At 47.4% G+C, this 25,681-nt stretch overlaps 1 long non-coding RNA gene and 1 pseudogene across 1 annotated transcript in view; one reads left to right on the top strand and one right to left on the bottom strand.

The window, feature by feature from the left end:
- LOC140219423 (uncharacterized) overlaps positions 1-25,681 on the top strand; it is a 109,881-nt gene that overhangs the window by 50,555 nt on the left and 33,645 nt on the right. The gene's annotated exons all lie outside the window — the stretch shown is intronic.
- Positions 23,561-25,630, bottom strand: LOC126534317 (tigger transposable element-derived protein 6-like; annotated as a pseudogene).

The following is a 25,681-nucleotide window of genomic DNA, read 5'->3' on the forward strand; positions in this document are numbered from 1 at the left end:
AACACTCCACATGGTCATATGTGTCACATCTCTCTCATTGCGGAGTGTCGCTGGAAGCGCCGAAATGGTCTTCGCCGCCGCAGCATCTGCACACTCGCAGAACACCTTTGAAATATCACTGAACGGTCGTATCAATGACCTCCAGAAAATAAGGTACTGGGGATGACATTTCGATTTTTACGTGGCGTATGCCGGTGGTCACCGAAGCAAATCCTGGTACACTCTCGCGTGTGATGCTGAAGATCTTTCCGTACATTTCCATCGCCTTTGACAATTCAAAATCTTGGTGTTTGGCAGTGTATCCAAATACTCGAACGACCTTTGCTGCGGATCCTCGGTATTCAAACTGTACGGCCCTCTCCCGAATTATGACGACGGGATCGGTTAAGCACCGTTTGACCGCCGCGCCTGTCTTCAAGAAGATTTCGTACTTCCCAGACGTAAAATCTTGGACACCACCTAACTCGCTCTTCGTAAACTTCAGCGTCAGACATTTCGTCAATTTAACAGTAGTTACGCTGTGCAGGATGCGCCCGAAGAAATGAACGGCTTGAACCGCTTCTGGCTTTACCATCGCGGTTGGAGTACCGCGTGGCTAGCGCTTACTGGTCACACCAGAGAAAGACTATCTAGCACACAACAAGAAATATGAACACGACCTTGAAAGAAAGAGGAATAAGAAACGGTTGGCTTTCTCACTGAACTTGGGGGATCCTAAATCTTGAGGTAATCCAAATCCTTGCCGCCCTGCCTGACCGGCCTGGCCTCCCTTGGTGGTGTGCCGTGTGCTGAACTGTGCCGTGTGCTGCTGTCTCCTTGCTCTCTTCAAAGCTACTCAAACTCTTCCTTAAATGATTTTCTGCGGCATTCAAGGGACCGGCGGGAGGTGCAGGCTTCTCCACCAATGGGTCATTTAGACTAATCAGGCAGGCCGACAGCATCCAATAAGAGCCAGTTTAATATGCCAAAAATGATCACGTAAACACTCCGCATACAAAAACAATTTGCCCATAACGAATCAGATTTTGACGCCCGACACAGCCGAGCGTGGGAAGAGGGTGCGACATGTGCACACAGTGACGTCTCGGCTGCGGTGGCGGCGGCCGGGCGGGCGGGAGCACATGCCCGAGGCGCCGTCGCTGTTAGTTCTGCACAAAGGCTTCCCCCGCATCGAGGGACCCACAGCACTCGTGGAAAGAAAGAAAAGAGGCCCGCGGTATAACGTAAAAAAAAAAAATAATGTGTTGTCAGTACTGCTTTATGTTTAAGATAACGCGAGGCTTGCATTGGACCTCTTGAGATGATAAAATTCAGACCTTCCTATTTTCATTTAAGCTTACTAGTTACTTCTGGAAACTTGAGACAAAAAAAAAAAAGAAAGAATAACCCTTGGTGTTACACATATGGAATCCAGCTGGCCAAAGTCTAGGCTACAGTGACTGTACTGTACATTCCTCTTGTGGCCGCCAAGGTTTTATGTAACTAGTGTTGTAGGCCTTAAGTATTCTGAGCCTTACTGGTTTCTCAGCAGATATGAACATGGCAACCTGAAAGTGATATGTGCATGCCATTGCCAGAAGGAAGTGCTGGTTCACCAGGCAGGAGATTCTTGGCCAATCGCATTCAGAGTTTGTGGTGAAAGAGAATACCGTGCAACAAAATGAAGTTTACTGTGATACAGCCTCCCATGCTTGGGACACATCATGCCAAGTCCTGGTTTTTGCCACATTTTTACACATGCACCTTAATCTTACAAGTGGCAGATCTTGAAAATTGTTCTGAAAGCATGATTGTTGTCCTGAAAGCAAGACTGTGGCTGTGAGACTGACTTTCAGCGTTGCGATGTTGTAAAATATCATCGGGACCAACTGACATACGGAGTTCTTGAGGCTTCGGAAATTCCTAAGCAACATGCATTAGCAGGCCTTTGATGACTTTATCTAACGAAGAAATTTATTTTCTTGTTTCTTGGCATTGCATTTTTGTGTGCACAATCTGTATTCAAGGAACAGTGGCACAAACAGGAACGAGATAGAAAAACTCGCCTATGTTTTTCTATTTCGTCCGTTTGTTTGCACCATTCTTCCTTGAGTATAGATTACCAACACGCCTGACAATCAGTACTTCTAAAGGAATATTTATGGCATACAGTGGTGGTGTCTGATTGAGTACTCCTTTTCCAATGTTTTTCATAGTTCTTTCTCCTTCTTTTGCTATAGACTGTCCAAGTATACGTTACGCAGTTGTGACAGATATACCTTGTGAGTCAGCACCGTGTCTGTCACCTTTTCCCGGTCCTCTGTCTTTTGCCGTGTTCTAATTTCATACCAACTCTCCCAAGTGCCTACTTTAACAAAGTTGTAAAGAATGGGCACACAGCAGAGCATCTTCAAACAAAGTTAAACCTTTGTTGGACACGAGGGAAGAAATGTTATCTTGTGGAAAACATGTTTAGTCATCTATTGATCCCTTCTTGGTTCCAAGAAAACCAATCCGAAAGCTGTGAAGTATTTTATTGTGAACAAAAAAGTGGGACCTATACGTCCCCCTGTCCAGTTAGGTTACATTGATGAAGTGGGACTCATGTGTCCTGCTGTCCAGTTGAGGCAGTTCACATTTTCTTGTGAAATGGTGCAAAGCAACGTGCACAGAGGGGAACGTTGCACACATGTACTTTGTGTAGACTTCTTTTTTGCTAGTTGAGCACCAGCAGCACCGCTGTCGTGTGTCTGTCAAGTTTGGGTGGTGAGTGTTTCCGGAGAACCGATGCTCATCCGGAACACCAGTCTTCATGCGACCGTTGCTCTTGCCTTGCTTATTCTTGAAGGCAGTTATGGTTGCCCAAGGCTTACAGAAGCTCCTTTGAGCGATGAGTTGTCTGCCAAGCTTCAGGCGGAAATGAAGGTATCCAACTTGCTTGATGGAGTTTGCTTGTTTAAATGCGTTGACAATCGCTGCGTCAAGAATGAAGTAGAAAATTCTACTCCACCATCGCTTAGACTGCCGGTCTGCAGGGTAAGCATTCCTCTTTTGGTTAAGCTTATCGACCCCACCCATTCAAGCATTATAATCTTTGACCACCTGAGAGCACTCCACTGATTTCTTCTTGCCATTCTGCAGCGTCGTTTCAACATAGACGTGACATTCTGGGTCGTGGTAATTGGACATCAGGTGGACATTCTTTGTGTCCTTGATGTCCCACTTTCTTCGCCACAAGTATGATCCCCTGTCCATATTGTCGCTGTTCACCTCTGGCGGAAGGTCTTTCTTTTTTGTACAGAAAGTGCCGCAGGCAAAAATGCCTATGTCCCGCAATTCTTGCAAGAGTTTTGTTGATGTAAAAAAGTTATCAAATAACAACTGAGACCTGGTGGGCACGACACCATCTGCTACTGTGAGAACAACATGCTCGCCTAATGTGTGGTCAAGGGGTTTTGAGTGCTTCTGCCCTCATAGAGTTGAAACTTGAGTAGGTAGCCCGTTTTGGAGTCTGCCAGGGACCATACCTTGTAGCCTCTCTTGATTTTATGCTTCATAGGCATGTATTGTTTCTTGCATGAGCGCCCTTTGAACAAAATCATGCTTTGATTGAAAGATGTGTACATGGGCTGTACTCTGAAACCTCTTGTTCATCATGTTGATCAAAGGACACACTTTATACGCGCGATCAAAATCTTTGTCACCATAGTCTGGCATTGTGGCGTTGTCGTTCAAATGAAGACAATTGCATGTCAATTGCTTGTTTGTCAATTTCACTGACATAGAACAAGCTGTCGGAACACCAGTACATCTGAAGGTGATGCATACGGTTGAGGCTCATAAGAATTAGCATCCCAATATAAGCTTCAAGCTCATCGCGTGTCAGTGGCACCCATCCCTTTCTCTGCGTGTCTTCAGCATAGAGGTTTGTCTGCTCGACAATATGGTCCAACACCTCCTTGTCAAAATATAGAGAGAATGCATCAAGGGCAGTGCTTGTCTGACTGAGCCTTTGGGAGATCCTGAAGCTCCGATTCGTCGGCGTAGGCATTCAAACAGTCGACGTATCCCACTGAGGTCCTTCTGAATCATTTTCATTGTCGGCTTTCAAAACAGTACTTCTTTTCTTTTTTTTCTTTCTTCTACCTGCATACGGTGAACGCTGCCTCTTTTTCAGCATGCTCGAGCAACCAGCGGGAGCTTTTTCTTCAAGATCACTCTCGTTCTCGCTGGGATCATCGGGTGGTAGATTCCAAACTTCATCTTCAGTGCTTTCGAACTCTTCATCATCACTGTTATTAGAGTTCTCTGGCAAGCTCTAGAACAATTCCAGTGCTTCTTCAGCAGTGCGACGTTTCTTCTTGGCTTTAGAAAAAGAAAGAAGCCCCCACACTACCGCTACACTACACTAAGCCTAACCTGGAACAGGTGAATGCCACTACTTTTTGTAAAACACGTTTCATTTATCTATGCACAGCTAAACATCACAAAATATAGCTGATAGTTGTTTGTAAGTGGTTACTGTAGTGCAAGAAAGACAAGATTTACTCACCTGACATTTTTTCTTACTTGAAAGTAGCTCGAAAAAACACAGAAAAACTGGAAAAGGACGCGAAAAAACACGGACTGCTACTTGTCTTGTTGCGTGCTTCCACCTAGCGGTAATGCCAAGACAGTGGATACAGAACATTGTTGTATACTCAATAGATGGAGCTAGTTGCGTGTACGTGGAAGAGTGAGCTCTCATAAGGAGCTACAGCGGCAAGAATGTGGAATGAAAAGTGGGACATGTCCCGCTGTCCAACAAAGGGTTAAAGTGTGGTGTTTAGCACCCCTGACTTGTAACAGTGGATTGAGAACTGCAGTGGACAACACAATAATCTGGACCCCTGTAGTACGTAAAAGTGCACTGAGAGCTTGATGCACGACCATTTCATCATTCCACGCTCCTGGGAGGGCAGCTGCTACATTCGGCAATCGAATCCCTGACCACGTGCTTACCAGCACAGCCCGCGGTTCACCCTGAAACGTCTTATGTTCGTTATCAGTGAGGCAGTCTGCAAATTTAGTTCCGCAAATTCATACAAAACCACAGGTTAAGTCGGCAAATAACAAATATAAAACAGGCTAAATAATCACAGGCTCAGTCTCTGGTTAGGCTAACGTCACTGCCACGCTGGCATAAGTTGCATATTCGGAACAATATGTACCGTTATTGCTACGTTAAATAAAATGTTATTCGCTTTATTGGGCAAAGGCATGAATTTATGGCTCTTAGAATTACAGTGGCCAAAAACATAGTTAGAGCTCAATTCTGTGGTCACGCGACACGGTATTAGCACTCTACCATGTCACAATGATCAAGACGAAACATCGAATTACCGTTTCTCCTCCATCAGCACTACAAGTTCCAGATGCCTCTGATGACAAGCAGCAGTCATCGCTGATGCTGCCTATGGCAGCTCCAACGAGGGGCGCGTACTTCCTCACAAGAGCGCGCGACTTGCCTGTACAAAATATAGAATATGGCTGAAGAAAGAGTTGCGTTAATCGTTTATCAAGGAAATTAAACATTGGTATCTTGCCGATGTCCAAGAGCTCAGCAGGGGCAGCCTCTTGTCCTTGCTCTCATGTGCACATGAGGACAGTGCCGCGCAAATCTTCGATAGCGTTCTCGTCCGTAAATGAACGATAGCCTATTGCTACGTCTACTATACAGCTTATAGGATATATATCCCACTTTTGCTCTTCTGTTCATTTAATCAACATGTGGCTCATTGCGATGGTGCTGCAAAGTGCGGCGTTCGAAAGTTTGGAATGCGAATGGCCCGCCTGGCGGCTGTCGAAGTCCAAACTTTACAGGTTCCAAATATGGATATCATGATGTATATTGGGTTCTTGAAATTGGTTTTCGTTGCGACATTATACATGGCCTTAAGATTGGCATTCAGTGCACTTTTCATTAAGTTTGCTGTCGCCACCGTTTCCGCGTTTCACGTCACCTTTGTAACGTCGGGTACACATAATGCTCGTCAATACCAGTTCACCTGCCGGTGGGAATATTGAAATTGTCAAACGCATCTGTCGAACTATTGGCATCCGTCGAATGCTATCGAAACAGTCGATACAGATTGTTTGTTTGTAGGAGGCGATCTTAAAACTTCCCGGAATCAATTGGTCCTGTAATGGCATAGCGAAGAATATAAGAGATGCGTCAAGGTGGGAAATGCTTGGCATATGCGCATCCTTTTTGCTGCATCAATGCATAGTCCAGCCCACTCGTGGGAACAATATACTAAAACTTCTATTTACTATAATGTACCTTCTGCAGTGCAGTCCATCCTGGTCATGCCTGGGATAAGCAATAACAGTGCTGTGTTAAGTGAGGTTAGAATAAGCTACGTAAAAGTATCAAACAACAGTCCCAGGCTCATGTATACGCAACATATCTCTTGCACTTCATCAATACTATGACATGTTGAAACACTGGCTGAATCAAAGGATGTGGAAGAGTTGTGGAACATACTTAACGGGAACTTATTTCAGCTATGTGAATAATATGCGATGTCATGCACAATGATGTCATGGCGCAGCAAAAGCAAGCCGTGGTGCACTAAAGAAGCTAGCAAAGCCGCCATGCACAGACAACGTGCTTATGCTGTTTATAAGACTCACCCCTCTGCCACACACAAACATAACTTTATAAGAGTAACGCTAAAACGAAGACCATTCTTAAGTGGGCAAAGAGAGTTCATTTTTTTTCTATTCAATACTTAAAACTTGAGCAAAAGAATTCTGGCGATATATCAAAATCAATGGAAAGAACGACATATCTATTCCAGCCTTAAACCATGATGGCACTGTTCATGACAGCTTGGTACATTTTTATTCATGTTTCCCCCACTGGTGGTCGGGGGGTGTAGTGGACAGCCTGGACGACGACCATGTTGAGCAGCGGGGCAGCGTCAACAGCGAAGGGCGGCAGGATTTCCTTTGGCTCCTTTCTCCATTGGAGTGATGATTAGTTTCGGGGTGGCATATGTCCAGGCTCCCGTACGTGTCTGCCGCTTGAAAAAACAGAAAGACAGAAAAAAAACCCACAAACACGAAGAGAACAAGAGAACACACGATAAAACATACAAAAATGAGTTGCGTGCAGAAAATTATTTTATGGAAGAGTTAACCGCAGTGGTAATGGGACTGGGGTTGGCTCCCACGCTAATTTTGCTGGGAGCCTCAGAGTTTGGTTGCCCTATGTTTCCCCAGTTGAGGCCGTGTATTCACCAGAAGATTGGTAGCATTGTGCTAAAAAAAAAAAAAAATTAAAAGGCGATGTGTGGAAAAATTAGGAACATTTAAAAAGAAACATTTAGAGAAATAATAATAATAAAATAAAATATTTAAAAAAAAACGAGGTAAGAAATGAAAAGAGCAGGAAAAGCTAAGACATGAGAGCTGATGCAGGCATCAACCAGGCTGCCACTTCCCCGAGGTTAAGAAACCACTTGTTTTGAGAACCGGTTGAGGCAAATCAGACTGCTCACGAGTGTTCTGGCCGCAAGCCAGGCCATTTCCCCTTCCTATAATCCAATTTCCTTGGCAGCCTGTTTGGTGCTTGGACGCAGGAAACCAGAGGCACCGAACGCCAGGCCTAGGACCTTAACCTTCTGAGGATGGCGTTCGCTCAGGACGGACACAACGGGGTTCGTATTTGTCCCTCTTGTGCATGCATATTTTCTCCAGTGTATCTGTCCTGGCATTCCAAGTGAACGGTGCACAAGTTCGGTGCACAAGTTATCAGCAACCGCAATATCCAAAGCTGTATCAATGTGCACTGGTGATGCGAAGTCCGGCACTTTGTACACAGAGACGCATGTTCGGAAAGCCAACAGTTATTAGAACAGCGTCCTCCTTTCCACTTCGTTTCCTTCGGCGGCCGCCACGTATCGCCCATAGCAGGGTTCGAGGCTGTCTTGCATGCGCTCCTGTGTTCCCGCTCATATTGCTCACGATAGTACATTGGCAGAATAGCAGGGCATTCAACTGGAATGTGTGTCTTCTGCTTTTTGTCCCATCTTTCTATGGTTGTTATTGGTTCAGCGCCAACACAACTGGAAATGAGTGTCTCTGGTCTGTTGTCAAACCACTTCACAGCAACTGTGTTTGCTCGCCACACGATGCAACGCAGAAGTCCAATGTGTCACGACTCTTCTTTTTAATTTCTTTCTCATTCATCAGCTTGCATGATTGCAGTCTGTTCTCTCTCACAGTGCCAATGTAAGAGATTTCTGTGTGTTAGCTCGCTTACCAAATGAGTACTTGAAAAAAGTTATCACCAATAATGAGGTTATTTTTGTGGTAGGGAGACTTGAACACAGCTGGATGACAACTCCTGCACCATGACCGAGCTCAAATCCACCTTGATCACCATGGAAACCGTTGCTTAATGCTGGACATTGAAGTCGTAGCAGAGCCCCAAATCTCTTGCCCGGGCCCAAAAGCTTGAGACCCCACTTGCATTTTGGCTTGTTTGGCAGGTACTGTTGTATAGGCCACCTTCCTTCCATAGAAAGGAATCAAAATCTCGTCAATACAAGATTTTGTTTCCTGTAGAATTTTCAGCATGTTTTCGCGCAGTTCTGAAAGCCAGGGGCGCACTTTCCAGCATTTGTCTTGCATTGTCTTTTTTGTCTCGGCATCATTGTCGACGAAGTGCAAATCACTTGTTCTCGAATCGGTTCCGTGACATAACTTGTGCAACCAGCTCATACCTGCTTCCCTGTTCCCAGTATGCGCGTACATTGTGCATATCCACGAGGCCCATACGAGAAAACATTCCAAGCACAGAAGTGAGTTCAAGTCTCATGCCTAGAGCCATTCCATTTTATTTCATATAGTATTTGTTCGTTCCTATCGCAATGCGTGTCAGCATCATTCTTCACATGAACAATTCAAAAAGCTACTTTGCTGTGAGAGGCTCGGAGGCAGGAAAAGGCGAGTCTTTTTTGAAACAACTTCCTGGCTGCTGAAAGGATGTTTTCTTCCACGTATAGCGCTTCTTCGCGTATGTCACTCTCAAGCCTGTTGTGGAGGCCATGACCTCATTCTCGGACTCCGTATAACTACTTTCTTCATCAGTGCTTCGATTAACAGTTGCCGCTTCTACTTCTTAATCACTGCTCTCATCGAATATGCCACTCTAGTTGCAATGAATGTGGCGAAGCAAGTTGTCATTTCCGAGGAAACGCTTTTGTCGTGTTCTCGGCAATCCATAGAACAAAGCCGAAATGCCATCCTGCAGATTCCATTAAAATAAATTAAAAGCAATTTTAGTACACTTGAAAAGCATATACCGTATTTACCCGCGTATAACCCGCCCCTGCGTATAACCCGCACCCCTAACTTTGAACTCGGCGGAAAAAAAACTCGCGTATAACCCGCCCCTGCGTATAACCCGCACCCCTAACTTTGAACTCGGCGGAAAAAAAACTCGCATATAACCCGCACGTTTACCTGAAAAAAAAAAATGAGCGCTAGAAAGATGCAACTCACACTCAGTGATCATTTGGTTTTCAGAACATTTATTCAAACGATCGCCACCACGTCACTGGTTATCCGATTCTTAATCGTCGCCGCTCTCACTACTGCCATCCGAGGCTTCATCGCCACTCTCAAAGACGTAGTCGTCCTCGGAACCATCCAAACTATTACTGATCGCACATTTTTTAAAGCTTTTGCGCACCAAATTGGCCGGTATCGCTTTCCACGCATCCACGATCCACTGGCACAGCAATGGAATATCAGGCCTTCGCACGCGTCCCGTCGGTGTGAGGGCGTAAATGCCGTCGGCCATCCACTGGGCATACAGCCGCTTCACGTGTGCCTTGAACGGCTTGTTCAGGCACACGTCGAGTGGCTGTAGCATGGACGTCATGCCGCCAGGTATTATGACGAGGTCGGTGCTGGTCTCGGCAAGGCGAGCCTTCACCGCATCAGTGCAGTGGCCTCTGAAGGAATCTAGTACGAGCATCGACCGGCGTGCCAGCAAGGCACCTGGTCTTCGCTCCCAGATTACTCGAAGCCAGTCACCGACTAGGCCACTGTTCATCCACGAATTTTCTTCCGCATGCACAACGATTCCTGGGGGCAGTGGAATGCTAGGTAGCGTCTTGCGTTTGAAAATGACATACGGGCGCAGTTTCGTGCCGTCAGCCAAAGCGCATAGCAAGACTGTGCAGCGCAGCTTGGCATTTCCGCCGGTCAGCACGCTGACTGATTTGGAGCCCTTTTTTTCCATGGTCGTGGCCATCGGCATCTCAAAGTACACAGGCCGCCGCACATTGCGGTGAAGCCGACCCCCCCCCCCCCCCTCCCAAGGAAAAAATTCGCAGATAACCCGCACCCCCACTTTTTAAGAGAGTTTTTTCACATTTTGGTGCGGGTTATACGCGAATAAATACGTCTTTAGCACAAATAGTCTTTAGCACAACAAGATGACATCACACTGCTAATAAGGAGGATGGAGTCATGTTGCATATAAGCAACAGGGGTTCAGTGGGACACTACGGCCTGCTGTTGCACATGTGCAGTGTGGCATATAAAGAAAATATTTAACTCCATCTAATGCTTGAAAAGCAAATCGTTGCATGCGAAACGAACAAGAAACATCTTTGTTTTAAACCTCGGCAATATGAGCTCCCTGACGGAAAGATTGTGTTATTTGAAAAATAAACGTACCTGCTCAGTGGAGCTCACTGGTGGCAAGGAAGACACCATGTCATAAACAGTGGTGGGATTGTGAACTTCTGTGTAAAAACTACTAATTAAAAAGAGTAACATAAACTTTTTTGCGGACCGTGGCCATCTGCGCCATTGGTAAATTGGTCAACTGTGCATTGCATATATGCAACGCGCTGTTGATTATATATGGTCAGGATTATATATGGCACCTACATATTCATTACGTCACAGTGAAGGCCTTCAGAGTGTTGGTTTTCCTGCATCGAAATACCAAGCATTTCCCACAAGAAACCAAACGGCTTCTATATCAAGCAAGTATACATTCCGTGCTTGAGTGCGCTTGTATTTGGGACCCATGACTTCAAAACGATGTAAAAAAAAAAAAAAAAAAACATTAGAAGGAGTTCAAAATATGCTGACAAGGTAACTCACCTCAGATGGGGCACACTAGGAAAACAGGAAAATAGCTGGGATTAAAATAGTTTCATAAAATATTGCATTGCAGAACAGGAATACAGAATGGGACACCTATATTTATATTCTGCCCACACTACATTTCTTCTTGAGTTGATCATATTATTAACACCCCGCAGGGGCGTCTGCGTTCGCAGGGGCGTCTGCGTCAGCAGGCGTTTGGTGTGTTGCGACACCACGTACACAAACACACAAGGGTTGTGTTGTATTCGCCGTCGTGCCTGCCCGACTATGCCGCGGGCGCCAGAGAACAGCGAAGTGAACCACACCAGCCTGTACCTCGAACAACTCTTCTTTATTAGCCCGTGATGTGCATATATATACAGGTGCATGCGTCAGCTGACATGATGGGTGGGTGGATGGATGGATGGATGGTAGGAGCGTCCCCTTTGAAACGGGGTGATGGCAGTTGCCACCATGCTCAGCTTTTTATTTTTGTTCGACTGTGTTGTAAGTTATTAAAATTTGCCATTTTTTTTAAATACTTCTTCCTACACTTTTAACCTTATGTCGCCTCTCTGCTTTTGAGCCACCAATCTTCCGATCACTTTTTGCTGATTTCCACTGCATATTTATTTATGACTATTGTTATCTCTAAACCCTAGGGCCTCGGGAAGCGTGACTGTGCCTGCATCGACATCGGGATGGATACCATCACATTTTAGTATGAGGTGTTTTATTGTTTCTACAGATTTACCACACGCAGTACGTGTTTCTTCTTCTTCTTCGTTAAATTTCTTTAATAGCCGTGCGTTCTAAGACGTCCTGACGTAGCTTCAAAGAGTATAAAAGGCTTCCTTCCTGATCTGCCGTTTCCAGTATCGACATAGTTCAACACTATGCTTCTTTTCCATTGAATGTATCAAATTTTTATCTTCTGCATTTTTAACCTGTCGTTTAATGCTCTCTTTCTCCGTTCTCATGTCTGGTACACTTACTGGTTAGCTTCCCAGTTCTTGTCCGCCATTGTGAGCCAATGCTCTTTCTGTATAGGTATTTAAATACTTTAGCTGCCCACCTGTTATCGTCCAATTTCCTCCAGTGTTTTTCGTATAAGATTTAACTCTGAGCTTCCCGTGCTTCGAACGATGCTCAGCTCATATCCCCCTGTACTGCTTCCTTTGTGGTTTTCCCATGGGCACCTAGTGCTAATCTTCCAACAGCTCTCTGATTTACTTCTAGTCTCGACTGAACTTGTGCCTTTAAGCACAGGACCGCATTCCCGAAAGTAAGCCCCGGCACCATTATTCCTGTCCAAATACCTTTGAGTACTTCATACCTGTTGTACCCTCACAATGCCCTATGTTTCATTATCCTGGCATCTCTTTGCCCTTTGTTTATCCCTGCCCCGAGATATTTGTATTCGGTCACGCGGTGTATTTCATTGCCTTGTATCGTTGAAAAACATCGCACCGGACTTAGCTGCACTAAAACTGAAACCTAGACTGTCTCCTTCGTCTCCACAATAATTAACCAGAGTTTGCAAACCTTCCTGGCTATCTACTAACAGTACAATATCGTCTGCATACATTAAACCCGGTAGTCGTTGCTCAACAGCCTTTCCGCCTAATCTGTACGGCAGATTATACCCTAGATTGCTTCCTTGTAGCCGTCTTTCCAAACTTATATAAAGCATGAACAGCAGCGGTGATAGAGGACAACCTTGCCTTAATCCTTTGCGTACCTCAATAGTTGTCGTACTCTTAATTCCTTCCCATGTTATTTCAACATTATTTTCTCGATATATTTCCTGTAGGAGATCAATTACCTCATGACCGATACCTTCATCTTTTAATATGTTCCACAGGAGTTCCTTGCTCACGTTGTCGTATGCACCGCTTATGTCCAAGAAGGCTAAATACAGAGGTCTATTTTCTACCTTAGCTATTTCTATGCACTGTGTAAGTGCGAATAGGCTATCATCTAAGCGCCTACCGCTTCTGAACCCGTTCTCAAGTTCTCCGAGTATTCTATTAGTTTCTACCCATGACTGCATTTTTATTTTCACCACCTGCATCGCCAGCCTATGTACAACTGATGTTATCGTAATTGGTTGGAAGGGTTTTATGTTCATCTTATCACCTTTCCCTTTATAAATCAAATTCATTTTACTCTGTTTCCAGCTGTGCGGAATTGGCTTATTTGTTATGACTGCCTCCAATGCTTTTATCAGTGTTTCCTTGCTTCTTGGGCCAAGTTCATTAATTAACTTGATTGGAATTTTTTCTATCCTGCGGACGTGCATTTTGGAACATTTGCTTCTGCCTTTTTCCAGTTAAGATTGGTCAGTTCTAAGCTGTTTTCTATTGTGCTATCCTGTGTTGCTCCCTCATTTTGGGTGATTATCCTATCGTCTTTCCTAAATGACCCATCTGTAACTGAACCAATGTAGTTCACAGCGTCATCTCCCTCTAAACATTTTCCCTCGGCATCGTAGATCTGTTCCTGCTTTCTGTGATTCGCTTTACCCAGCCAGCTTATATGGTTCCAGAATTTTCTTGATCCCCCTTTAGTTGCATCGCGAACTTCAGCCAGCCAGCGATCAGAGGACTGCTTTATTTTAGCTTGGACGAGGACCTGCACTTGTAGTTTCTTATGTCGATAAGATTCCCATTTTTGGCCTATTTCCTCTTCACGTAACTGCGCCCTCTTTGCTTCTCTGTGTTCCCGTGATGCCAGCGGTCGTTGTTAGATGGCCTCCCTAATTTCCTCATTCCACCAACTTCGTGGCTTCCTCTTTCCTCTCCAGCGGTTTACTCCTTCTACTTCTTTTATTTTTATACTAATGAGTAGTTCTAACTGATTATAATCCCACTTTTCTATGGGATGTTTCTCTGTTGCTTTCTCTATGCTGGCCGCTATTTGAGCTATTTGTCATTTAATTTTGCGTACTCTTTTTGACTTCTCTACATTTCTCTTTTGAGCAGGGCTCCCAGCTGTAGACTTATATGCTTATGATCACATTGAGGCTGTACTTCCCCTCTTCGTCCATTTCCATTATTGCGAGCTTGCTATACATCCCCTGCGACATTAAGCGGTAGTCAATGGTCGTTTGCCTGTTACAGGATTCCCACGTGATTTGTCCCTCACATTTAGTTTCTCTATTTACTATAAATAGGTTGTATCACCCACAGAAGTCTAGCATCAACTTCTCGTTCCAATCTCTGTATCCATCCAGATCCTCGATGTGGCCATTCATGTCACCCAGCAGAATAATATTGGCACCTTCTTCAAACTGCTTTATATCGTCATTGAGACACTTCACTATAGGTACTTGTTCTCTTGCCTACATTTGTCCCCTGTCCCTAAATAAGCTACTCCTAGCGATGCCTTTTTACTGGCAAATGTACCTGATACCCAGACATGTTCTTTGCAAGTTCATTTTATTCTTTGCCAATTTGTTCCTTGATGTATCAGCATACCTACTCCTCCTCCGTTCCTCTCCGTTGTTCTGTTGCTCCCTTCCCAGATGTAGCCCTCAATAAACGGTGGGTCTTGTAGATCCCTGAGATGTGTTTCGCATAGCTCGTATACACCTACTAGTGATTACGCGACCACGCAGGTCCTCCAAGCAGGCCGTGGTCGCCTCCGTGGCCACGATGTTTCTTTCTACGTTAACACGGACCGCAGACACACCTGGTAGCGCATAAAGCACCGCGGCAATCGCAAAACGGGATCCTCGCTCGAAGGCCCCCCCCCGGCACAGAAGGGCGGAACAGGGCCGTCCCAACCACCGCTGCGTTAACTGGTATGGTGGCGGCTTGTTGTAGAGCCCTGGCGCGATGCTGGGCGTTCCTAGAGAGGACTGTAGTGAATGCGTCCTGTGCTGGTTTGCCGCTCTCGGGTGCCGGGGAGAGTGCGATCTGGGGACTGGTGGGAGTGTCCTTCAGTGGCGCCTGTTGCAGCGGAGAAGCCACTGGGCCCGAGGTGGTAGCCGTCGCTGGAGGCTGCAGGCTACCTGGAGTTGTCCGTCGCTTCCCGTTGCCCTTCTTTTTTGAGGCAAGGCGCTTTGTCGGATGAGCTGGCGGATCCTTCAGGACGGCAGCTGCGCTCTGTGGCTTGCCGCTTGTCACCTTCGCAGCTGGTGTCTTTCTGAGAGCAGCAAGTAGTGGAGGTTTCTGGGGAACCTCCGAGATCGCCTTGGCCCCTGATTGACTTTGCAGGAGTGTCTACAAGTGAATCCGTTGCCTGGGCAATCGCAGCGTCTCCGGGGGTGCAGTATCTGTCAGGAATGGCAGGACCGGGCACCGTGGTACTGGTTGCAGATGCGGTCAAAGCGGCAGCCCGGTCCTCAGCTGTGGAGCAAGGAGGGACAGGCGCTGACTTCTTCTTGCTCTCTGGGAAGGCAGTGGAACCCATCGACTGCTCTGGAGCGTCACCGTTGTTATCGCTGCCGCGACCGTGTTTCCTAGAGGCAGATTAATCCAAATCTTCCGCATCGGACCTCACGGGGAGTTCCACGGAAGTTGGTTCGGGAGAACCAGCAGGCCGAGCCGACTAGGGAAGTGAGGAGGGTGAATCTTGCGAGAGGGCCGGGGTAGGAGGCTCCGGCTGGCTAACAGCACCACTGGGAGTGACAGGGGCATTGTAGGGTTGCGCGACAGCTGCGGCAGCGGCGCGCTTGGCGAGCCATTTTTTTGTCTACGATTTCTGCGGACCTCGCCTCTGCGGCTTCGCGTTGCCGAAGACCAAGGCAGTATGTGGACCAGGTTTGCGGTACGTCGATGCTTGTAGCACTCGTTCGTCAGTGGCCAGCGTGAGAAGCGCGCTAGTTTGGTTCGGCAAAGTCTGCCATAGTACGTTATAATTCGTGCGCGCACGCACAAAAGAAAACCACACGGCACCAACACACGTGAATCGCAGGGTTCACTCGCATCAGTGCGGCGCGCGTGGAAGCGCAGTACACACAAATGTCATGCACGTGGTGAGCGCCACTGTCACACGCAAATACTATGCACACGGAGGTTGTAATTCGAACACGCGCACTAACACGACACCGGCGAATGTCGATACAGCCCACCGTACACGTGGTGAGTCACTCGCACAACTCCGGAGCACGTGGTGATTATGAATGACCAGCCATACACGCACAAAGCCGCGCACGTGGGGATAAGAGATTCCTCATTCGCCAAAGCCCGGCATGTAGCGCATGTAGTGGCCAATAACATAGTTTGAGCAAAATTCTGTGGTCGCACGACACGGTATTAGCACTCTACCATGCCACAATGATCAAGACGAAAGATCGAATTACGGTTTCTCCTCCATCAGCACTAGAAGTTCCAGATGCATCTGATGACAATCAGCAGTCATCGGTGATGTTGCCTATGGCAGCTATAACGAGGGGCGCGAACTTCCTCACAAGAGCGTGCGGCTTGCCTGTACAAAATATAGAATACGGCTTAAGTCGTGCAGAAACAGTTGCGTTAATCGTTTATCAAGGAAATGAAACATTGGTACCTTGCCGATGTCCAAGAGCTCAGCAGAGGCAGCCTCTTGTCCTTGCTCCCATGTGCACATGAGGACAGTGCCCCGCAAATCTGCGATAGTGTTCCTGTCCGTAAATAAACGATAGCCTACGGCTACTATACAGCTTATAGGATATATATCCCACTTTTCCTCTTCTGTTCATTTAATCAACATGTGGCTCATTCCGATGGTGCTGCAAAGTGCCGTGTTCGAAAGTTCGGAATGCGAATAGCCCGCCTGGCAGCTGGCGAACTCCAAACTTTACAGACTTGGATTGACCGCTGGCTATGGGTTTAGGTTCCAAATATGGATATCATGATATATATTGGGTTCTTGAAATTGATTTTGGTTTTGACATTGTACATGGTCTTAGAGATTGCCATTCAGTGCACTTTTCATTGTTTGCTGTCGCCGCCATTTCTGTGTTTCACGTCACCTTTGTAACGTCGGGTACACATAATGCTCGTCAATACCAGTTCACCTGCCGGTGGGAATGTTGAAATTGTCAAACGCATCTGTTGAACTATTGGCATCCGTCGAATGCTATCGAAACAGTCGATGCAGATTGGCGATATATCAAAATCAATGGAAAGAACGACATATCTATTCCAGCCTTAAACCATAATGGCACTGTTGTTCACGACAGCTTGGCACATTTTTATTCATGTTTCCCCCACTGGTGGTCGGGGGGTGTAGTGGACAGCCTGGACGACCATGTTGAGCAGCGGGGCAGCGTCAACACCGAAGGGCGGCAGGATTTCCTTTGGCTCCTTTCTCCATTGGAGTGATGATTAGTTTCGGGGGGGCATATGTCCAGGCTCCCGTACGTGTCTGCCGCTTGGTCACAGAAGAAAAGACAGAAAAAAAAAACACAAACACCAAGAGAACAAGAGAAGACACGATAGAAAATACAAAAATGAGTTGCGTGCAGAAAATTATTTTATGGAAGAGTTAACCACGGTGGTAATGGGACTGGGGTTGGCTCCCACGCTAATTTTGCTGGGTGCCTCAGAGTTTGGTTGCCCTATGTTTCCCCAGTTGAGGCCGTGTATCCACCAGAAAATTGTTAGCACTGTGCTATAAAATCAATTAGAGCGATGTGTGGAAAAATTAAAAACATTTAAAAACATTTAGAGAAATAATAATAATAAAATAAAATGCTTAAGAAAGCAAGGTAAGAGATGAAAAGAGCAGAAAAAGCTAAGAGATGAGAGAACAGATGCAGGCATCAACCAGGCTGCCACTTCCCCGAAGTTAAGAAACCACTTGTTTTGAGAACCGGTTGAGGCAGATCAGACTGCCCACCAGTGTTCTGGCCCCAAGCCAGGCCTATTCCCCTTCCCATAATCCAATTTCCTTGGCAGCCAGTTTGGTGCTTGGACAGAGGAAACCACATGCACCGAACGCCATGCCTAGGACCTTAACCTTCTGAGGATGGCATTCGCTCAGGGCGGTCACAAGGGGTTCGTATTTGTCCCTCTTGTGCACGCACATTTTCTCCAGTGTATCTGTCCTGGCATCCCAAGCGACCACCACATCCAAAATGAATGTTTTGTCCTTAAGGTCAAGTACGATATCAGGCCGAAGCCTTGTGCCGCACTTGGCCACAAGGAGGCGCTCGCTTGAGATGTCAGCATTTGGATGATGCTTTTGAAGCTTACTAATAATAGCTTTGCTACTGAAGCTATGCCGTGAGCAACACGGCTTGTGGATGGATTCATACATCTGGAGGATGTGTTATGTTGTTTCCTGTGCCTTGTGGCACCTTCTACAAAGCTTGGCCGAATCGTCGTTACTGTGCCGATTGGAGAGTGGTTGAGTTGGGAACAGGTTGGAGCACAGCCGCAGGGCTTTTATGCGGTCTCCATTACTCATGAACCTTGAATCAGGTCTGAGCCACCTATTCCCAAGTGGATCATTCTGAAAAGCGACAAGGCTTTGGTTTGTGTATTTTCATCTTACGTCCTCCAGGTGTGTTTTCCTAGCGGCCCGAAGGGCCTTCTCAAGGGATGAACTTTCAACGATTCCCGACAGGACCCCAATTCTCTCCTCTAGAGTTGGTCGGGAACCGTCGAGCGCGCCCTCTAGGACCGCGTCTACGATAGGAGAGCCCAGATGCTGAAGCCTCGCGAAGGACTTTATTTGGTTTTCGGCCGAAACGCGAGACACCTCCACGACGCCTAGGTCTCCAGCTCGGTGAGGTGCATAAATAAGAAAGTCCGGAAAATAGTGAGGAAGGTGAAGAATGCGTTTAACTTCCTGCCTAATGCTTCTGTCTAGTGCAGAAGCGATAAGCATTACTGAAAGGGAGCTGGAGGTAGGATGTAGCAATTTTCGCACCAGTAGAGAGGAAATGCACTGTAATTTTTGAAAAGGCTTCAATTTGGCCGAATTGATTAGAGCCAGTTCTTTCTGAATTAAGTTAATTGAAGTCTTTGGTGGCTTTTTGACGAAGAAGTCAACGCCGAGATATCTGATGGACTCGTTCCGGCTCTTTGGAGCGACCATGACATCTCCCAGCTGAAGCTGGGGGATTTCATAATCAAACCATTTGAGCCGGTGAGCCTTGTATCTCCACCCAAAATATTGGGTCTTCTTGGGGTTGATTTCTAGTGCAATTTTCTTGAAGTGGTGCTGTGTTACCTCCAGGTTCCTTGCAAGTTCTTCAGCGCTTTAAGCTAACAAAATAATGTCGTCCGCATATGCCATCGCGGATACAGTCAAACCTTTTATGTTGTATCCAAACGCTGATGAGTTAAGCTCATGCAGAAGAGGATCAAGCGTTAAGTTGAATAAAAATGGAGAGAGGGGGTCACATGCTTGATCCCTCTCTGCAAGAGCACTTGCGTTCCATCCGTGCGGCCCCTGTAGGAATAAGTGATAAATTGATCAGTGTACTAATCTGCTATCGATTTCACGTAGTCATCATGTGCCCCTCCCTCCCGTAAAGACGTGAGGAGCACCTGATGGCTTACGGAATCAGCTTTCCTTAAATCCAGTGAGGTCGCATAGAAGTGATGGTTAAAGCACTTGGCATGTTTCATTACGCCTTGTAACAGTAGAAGGTTCGACTGTGCAGCTCGGTCCTTAGAAAACCCGCTCTGAAGCGGGTGAAACGTGTGCTGCTGTTGCAGCCTAGCCAGCAGCAGGCGTCGGTATAGTCTGTCGACCACTGAGGAAATGGTTATGGGTCTCAGGTCGGAGGCGGAGGCAGAGTCCGGGTACTTTGGTATGAAAACTGTCCGTGATAAACGGAGCTCATCTGGCAGTTGTTCATAACCAGTGCCAGGACCTCTGTAGGGAGCTTGCGCAGCTCTTTCACTGACAGGCCATCCGGCCCCGGAGCTGATGCCGTTCTGATTGCTTTCAGCGCATAAGTAAGTTCTGTTGTAATACGGGGGCATTCTGAGGGGAAGCGACTTTTGATCCCTACTTCACTTACTGTAGGGGATTGACTAGTAAATATGGGGTCGTAGGCCAAATGGATTTTCTGGAGGGCGATTGGCTTAACTGTGCCTGTGTCCAATATGAGTTCTTCCAGTAAGACTTTAGGGCCCAATGCGTACAAACGTTGATGCTCCTTGAAGAGGTGCTGTTTGAACTCCCGCGAGCGCTCCCCAGGCCACCTCCGCAGAGGGGACTCTTCTGTCTGTTGCTTACTGCAGCTATTCCGTCTCCGCGCAGGTCGCGATCGTACCCCAAAGAATTCGTACGAATTTCTTAGATCGGACACGGTCAGGGGATATTCAACTAGATTGGCCGCCATACCAACGTCGTCGAGCCCAAAGGCAAGCATAGTCTCGTGGGCCTTGTCTTCAGTTGGAGGGAGTATTGGTACGTTAGTCGGAATTTTGTTGTTGGTAGTCGGTACGTCAGGCGTTGGCTCAGGTAAAGTTGGCGTAGGTAGCCGAGTTGACTCTTGGGCCAAGATTTCTCGATATCTGCCCTGCCTGCGGAGGCCTTTGATGGATTCCGCTGATCTTGATGGATAGATCGCAACAAGGGCGGCATTGATGAGCCGCTCTCCGGGCGGAAGCCTAACCTCGACCTGTGCGGAAATTGTCATCTGTGGCTCCGTCCACCTCTGGTAGGAGCTGGCCGTAGGCATAGCTGAGTATCTCTGCCTCACTTTCTCCGTCTCTCCCCAAGGAAATGTGCCATCCGCAGGCGTGGGAGAGACGTAAGGGGATCCCTGGGGTAGCGCAGCTATCATGTCAGCGTTAGGCCAGGCGTCAAGAGGAACCCGGGTTTTGGCGGGGTCGGCAGGAGAATTGGGCAGCACCTGCCCTGGTGTAACTGGGCTTTTCGGCATGGAAGTGCAGCCCTCCTCCTCTAGTGCCACAGGAACACCTCCCCCCGTGTAGCTGGATCGGGGCTCTGGTGCGGTGGGTGATGGTGGCCGAGGCGTGAGCTAATGGCTGCCAAGCTCTCCCCTCCCGGCAGAGGGTGCGAGTGCCAACGTGTTGCGCCATACCCCGGCGGCGTCCGGCCCGACGCTCCTATCGGCACAGTAGATGTTGACTGGGGGGACCCCCGAGATTCGTCCAACTCCAATGCGCACTCACTAGACTCTGGTGGCACCCCGGCATAGCCGGCAGGGCTGTCTACCTCCGAGGAGAGACCTGGTTGTGGGGTTGGCGTCCTTTTAGGGCCGGGCGTGGGCTCATCCTCACCGGACGATGAGGAGGACGAAGAAAAGTGTAGTCGTAGTGACTGCAATGCCGCCTTGGGTGAGCTCCTGCATTTCGACCGTGGCCGTGACCCGCCAAAAAATGGTAAGAGCCCGGTCCACTCATTGTCGCCACTGCCCTTCGCGACGTCTAGCTCGCTCTTAACCTCGGCTTCTATGTTTTGGTATTGAGTTGAAGTGACAAGAGCGCCGATATTCCATGTTGTCCTCCCAGGGATCTAAAGGCTCATTCAATAGTTGAAGGCACAGTCCCCCAACTGAAGCCTGACTGACGTGACGAGGCGGATTTCTGTTATGTCCCAATGATGGGGTCACTTAAGCTTGTCTATTTTCGGCGGGCTAATTGGGGATTAATTAATTGGGGGTGACCTAAATGGTTTGGAGCTAGAAGTTGGAAGTAGAGGCCGAATTTTGGTTACGGAGGGAGGGGTTTCTTTATTACTGAATTTTGATGTCGACGGGTGTAATAAGCCCACGGGAGTGCTTGTGCCCTTCGGATCTCGTGGATGCAGGCCGGGATGACTATCCAGTCTCTGTAAACTGTCCTGATGAACCTTCTTTCGGCACTTCGCGAAGTGCTACGAGGCGGAATGTGAAGTTGTGTACTGGGCTGTGTTACAGGCCGAGCATTGCCACATCACCCTGAGCTTATGGTTTTTAAGATAATGTTCCTCGAGAGAGACACGTGAAGTGAACGAACTTTTGCGCTTGGTGCAGTCATATTTGGTCGACGGATAATTTAAAGTAATATTAGTCGGAATGTTTTGATAAGTCGCTTGCGCTCGGCCCAGAAGCAGAGCCAGTGAGGAGGGTCGCGTCATCCAGTCCGCCAGCCTGTTCGGAGTCAGACCCGGGTGGCAGCGGCTCGTTGGCCCACCTCGGAGCTGCTGAATGCTCGCAATGCCAGTAGTGAAAGGCAGTGCTTCTCAAGCGTTCTTGAATGAGCCCGCAGAATGAGTATTTCCATTTATTGGAGAGGCCGTGCTGCTGGCTGTAGTGCCGTTCTAGGCCGATCAATAAGGCCAAATGTCTCAACTTCTTTTTTGGCTCAGTTTTCGCATATAAAGAAACTGGCAATGAAGCTGTATTTGGCTTTAGTAAATTGTGCTCAGTGTCCATGGAAGCTACAACAGTTAATCAGCAGGGAATAGAATTACTACTAAAATAGCTTGAGATACGCAAAGCAGATTATCCACTGCATTGTTTTCTTTGAGTGCTCATTATTTTTCCAAATATTTGTGTATTACCTTCGAGAAGTCACTTGATGAGTGTGCTTTGACTGACGACTAGAAATGAGACATTGTTCCTGTGCATAAGTTGGAACCTCACGATGTGGTTTCAAACTACAGACCAATTTCGCTTACTAGTATGATATGCAAAGTACTTGAACACGTGGTTTTTACTCACATTATGACACATTTTAAATGCCGAATGTCTGCTGTTGCTGCAACAACACTGTTTTTGTAGTGCCCGTTCCTGCGCCACCCAACTTGCGGAACTATTCCATGACTTAGGAAATTCTATAGATAACGATTTGTCAGTCAATGCAATCTTCATAGATTTTAAGAAAGCCTTCAATCTTGTTCCTCAGTGTGTATTGCTTGAAAAACTGGCATGGTACGATGTAGGGAGGGTGGTCCTCTCGTGGATCAAAGAATACTCAAGTACACGACGTCAGTAATCGTAAACAATGTTAGATCACATGAAGTTAAGGTTACGTCAGGTGTAGTACAGTGATCTGTTCTGGGGCCTTTGTTGTTTTAGATTTACATAAATCATATGTGCAGTGGTCCATCTTCTTCAGTGCGCTTATTTGCATATGACTGTGCTTTATATAGAGAAATCAATGACTCAGGGGCTGCATGCACGGAAGACCTACAAAAAATTTCTGAGTGGTGCCATCATTAGAAAATGCGCATTAATTTTAAAGGGACTGTCACGAAGTTTTTTGCAAGAAGGCAAAATTTACACGAGTTTAGTTGCACAATACAAGGAAATTACATTACCCTCATCACCGAGATCAGATACTTAGGTATCTTCTTAACCAAGTAATTCCCAGTCCCAGAAAACGCGAAGAATACAGGAAGGCGAGTTGTATATTTGCATTTAAAACGAAAGTAACGATACAGACGCCATTGAAGTAGTCGCAAACAGTTTTTATTAGAAATTACAGCTTGTTGCACATATGCAACACTGGGCAGTAATGGAACATAATGTACAATGAGAGCTAAATGTTAGCTGAGCTTGCACAATTTTTTTTCGATTGTCGGTAGGTGTTCTAAGCCTGGTGGAAGTGGATAAAACAATTCTTGTATTTACAGTCCAGCCCACATATAACGAACTTGATCGTCACGTGGCATTTGTTCGTTGTATCCAAAGTTCGTACTAAGTGGACCACCTATAATACGGGAAAAAAGAGCCAGCGAGACAAAAGTTCACTTTATTTTTGAAAAAAGTCCGTGATGCATGTCTGCTTCTTCAAAGCTGATCGCATCACTGCCGTTTCTAATTTTTCCAGCGCGGTAATATGTTCATCGCCAAGGCCTCTACTGCACACGAGTTCTTTAAGCTACGCGATGTAACAGATTGCGGTTGAGGCGTTTACAGCAACCGGCGGTAGAGCAGCATCCTCGTCATCGTCCTCGTTGGTCTCTGGGCAGCCGGGAAGGGCTCGCACTTCACGCACAATAGCTTCGTCAGTGCATGGCTCCGCAATGTCGGCGTCGTCATCAGCAGAAACGAAATCGTCCCAGGCAACGTCAGGTCCGGCCAGCTGCGTGTCAACGACTCGTTGCCACAAGTCCTCGTGCGACCGGCCTTCCGGTGGGTGATCTATGGCGTGCTTGGTGCCTGGGCCCATAAAAGCCGCCTTGCGGAAGCAATTTTCTATGCACTCCGCGGTGAGTTCCATCCACGCCGCTTTCAACATGTCCACGGCGGCAAGCAAGCTGATGCGAACTGGCATGGCAGCATCAGTCGCGATCAACAAGCGTTGGATGACGCGCCGCCGGTAGCACACCTTGAACGCATGAATGATGCCCATATCCAGCGGCTGAATTTTGCAGGTTGCATTGGGAAGCAAGAAGAGCACTGTCACCGCACTCAGGGAATTCTGCACATGGTGCGCCGCACAGTTATCCAGCACGAGCAGGACCTTCCTGTTTTTTCGTGCCATGTCGCGGTCGAACTCGACAAGCCACTCGGCAAATAAGTCACGACTCATCCAGGCTTTTGTATTGTTCCTGTAGCGTACGGGCACGTAGCTTCCAAAGCATCGCGGCTTACGTGACTTGCCAATGACAAAAGGCAGCCACCGGTCACTGCCGTCCATATTGACACACAGAAGAACGGTTATGCGCAACTTGCTGTTCTTCCCTCCTGCGCACTTGTCGCCTTTCAAGGCATGCGTTTTAGATGGCAACATCTGATAAAACAACGCAGTCTCGTCGGCATTGTAAACGTCCCGTGGAGCATAGCTTGTGATTGTTGGGAGGTAGTCGGAAAGCCACGCATCGATGTCCTCGTTGTTCAGACGCGGCCTCGCCGACGACCGCCTTGAAAACAATTCCGTGGCGAGCCTTAAACCGGTGGAGCCATCCATTGCCTGGGCTGAAATCGGGAAAGTCCAAAAGGAAGGCGAAGTCTTTAGCCTTGGAGAGCATCAGCGGTCCACTGATCGGAACGTTGCGAGACCGCGCGTCAGCGAACCACTTCAGCAGTGCGTCCTCAACGTCCGCGTAGGTCGCCTTCCGAAGGCGCTTTCTAGTCGTTGGGTCGGCATTCACGGTAGCACCAAGAATCTTTTCCTTGCCCTTAGCAATGGTTGAAATGGTCGATTTCGACGGTCCGCACTTCTTCACCAGTTAGCAGTTTTTTGCACCTTGAGCAAGTTCATTAACAATGGCCATCTTTGTTGCGATGTCGACAGCTTTCCTTTTAGCACCTGAAGAGGTCGGCGTACAGTCCTCCATCGCACCAGGCGCAAGTCAAGCCCTTGGGCTTGCGCGCTGAGGCAGCCTTCAATTCCCCGATCTGGGAAAGGCACGGATGCGGCAGCGATGTCAATGCAGTGCCATCACACAGAAAGAATCGACGGCGCAATGCCCTCAGCGCGGGGTGGCAACGGAGCAACAAATGGAGAACCGGTTTGAGCCGGTAGAGCAGACGCCTGACTTTTCGGATTGGCCGACGCAGATCACGTGGATGCATCACAGCGACGCGGGCGGCGCCACTTTCTCTTTCGTCACCGCGCGCGCGCGCGATTTTTCTTTTTTTACTTTATTTTACCCGCAAAGGAGCGCCGGGGGACGCTCTGTGTTCGCGTCGTGTCAG

The sequence above is a fragment of the Dermacentor andersoni genome, chromosome 7 (genome assembly GCF_023375885.2).
Source record: "Dermacentor andersoni chromosome 7, qqDerAnde1_hic_scaffold, whole genome shotgun sequence".
NCBI classification, from domain to species: domain Eukaryota; kingdom Metazoa; phylum Arthropoda; class Arachnida; order Ixodida; family Ixodidae; genus Dermacentor; species Dermacentor andersoni.